Genomic DNA, 2,173 nt, shown 5'->3' on the forward strand with positions numbered 1-2,173 from the left:
GTGTGTTCTTTCAGCGGGAAACGTATGCTCGCATACGTACTCTCCGCGCGACTTGTCTCGGCTCAGATCTCGCGCATAAATCGCCCGGCCAACGTTTCCTCCGGATCCCATGGAAAACTGCAAGAATAATTTCCCGACTGTTCCCGACTTTTTGCGCCACCGTTTCGCCTCCGTATTTTAATGTTCAACACTTTGTGCACCGTGGCTCAAGTTGGGGTGGGGGGAAGGGGGAGATGGGGAGGAGGGGTGAGATATTGCCGATGTTACCGGAACCTGACAACCGAGAATTCTCTCCCTGACAAACGAGAATTCTCGCGTTTTATATGGACAGTTAGTTTACCTCCTCCTTTTTTTTTTTTTAGGAGGAATAAAATTCCAACGGGTTGATGGGTTGACGGGTGTCGAGCGGGAAATCGTTTTAAAAAGATTTTTATCTTCCCACCTTTTTCTTTCAGATTCATCGAAATTCGTTACGAGAAGGAAGATCGTATCGAGGTTTCTGTTACGAGTCGATTATAACCTTCCTCTCCCTTCTTCCAAAAAAAAAAAAGAAAAGATTCAAAAGTTATCGAGAAACGGTTACGCGCTCGGTCCATTAAGCGACTATCTTTGATCGCGAGGCGACGAGCTTTTTTCCTTCCTCGCGGGGGAAATTCAATTTTTAGGAAAAATTGAAAGAGCGTAGGGTGTAATAGACGGATTATACCGGAAGCTGAATATTAAACAGAGGAAACTGCCGCGAGGTAATCGCGTGAAAAGTTGGCAAAAGTGGATCGTGGAACGACAGGGCCCGCGCCTTTAACGCCTCCTCGCCTTCCTTCACGCGATCTTGTTACACCGTAACTTGCTATTTCCTCGATATTAGAACGGTTCCCGAGCGAAGGCGCGGACAAGAAGCGTAAAAAAACGCCTTTTCGCCGAGCACTGTCCCGTAATGGGGACGCGAAACTCTTTTTACGAAACTTCTTCCCCGAATTTGGGTCGTGGAGGTGGTTTCGCTTTAAAGGGCAAATAAGGAGCTCTTTCTCGCCAAATCTTTCCCTAATCCTCCCCGATTACGACAATCCTTTTCGCGCCGAAACCGTTGAGACGAGACAAAGTTGGCCGAGGATCGATGGAAAGCTTGTAATCGCGAAACGAGATCTCGCCTCGTCGTTTTCGATAATCGATGTTCGACAGTCTTTCGAATTTCGACGAAACGTTTTTGGTTAGAATTTTCGTTGATCGGAAATGTTGCGCTCGAAATTGGGTATGCTGGCTAAAATCACCCCAGTGGTCAAGCATCCGAAAAAGCCGGAAAAGAAAAACAGTTGGATGTTCGTGATCTCGAAATTAGTGTTCAATTTGTCCGGATACAACAGATACGGATTGTACAGCGATGACGTGATATATCACGACAGCCCCGTGGTGAGAGAGGCGCTTCGTCGATTGCCGAAAGAAGTGCTCGACGCGAGAAATTTTAGGTATTTCCGCGTGTCGTGTTAATCGCGCGTCACGAATTTCCATACGTTCGATCTTCTCCCTTCCCCCTCCCTCCCTCCCTCCCCCCCTAGATCGAATATTCGTAATTTCGCATATTTGCGAGACTATGCACGTGAATCCACGATCAGGATCATCACGGAATTTCCAGGAGCATACGGGCGGCGCAATTGGACTTTCTGAAAATGAATCTACCCAAGGAGAAATGGATCACGTACGAGCAGGATTTGAATTATCGCTATCTGAAACCGTACATAATGGAAATCATAATGGAGAAAGAGGAGGTCAACGATTTCGGTTGCACCAATTATGCCGAGTGGCATTGGCCTAACGAAGAGTTCAAATAACGCATCGTTCCGCATCTTGTAGCGTTTAATAATCAAGAAATCAAAGAAGTAGCTAGTATCGATTTTCTTCTTCTCGAACAAAGGTTCGAGAAATATTTTGCCACGAAATATTCGATCCGAGTGAGAAAGAGAATGGTTTTACCCTCGAATTCGAGGGGTAAGCTCGAGTTTAGAACGCAGACGCGTAATTCTAGAGAGGATACGTCGACGTGACGATAAAAGTGGATGATGACGCGAAGCCCGCCTCGGCGATGTGTCGGTTCTTCATGGTAACTTCGTTATCTCGCTGCCTTAATTATGGACCACGCATTGAAGTGGGCGTGCCCCGGCAAGGATGCCGCTCTAGA

At 46.8% G+C, this 2,173-nt stretch overlaps 1 pseudogene; it reads left to right on the forward strand.

Annotated features, from left to right (window-relative positions):
* The first annotated feature begins 1,251 nt into the window (after nucleotides 1-1,251).
* On the forward strand, nucleotides 1,252-1,826 carry LOC102672120 (annotated as a pseudogene).
* The last annotated feature ends 347 nt before the right edge of the window (nucleotides 1,827-2,173 follow it).

This window comes from Apis dorsata, unplaced genomic scaffold, assembly GCF_000469605.1.
Source record: "Apis dorsata unplaced genomic scaffold, Apis dorsata 1.3 scaffold_429, whole genome shotgun sequence".
Taxonomy (NCBI): Eukaryota; Metazoa; Arthropoda; class Insecta; order Hymenoptera; family Apidae; genus Apis; species Apis dorsata.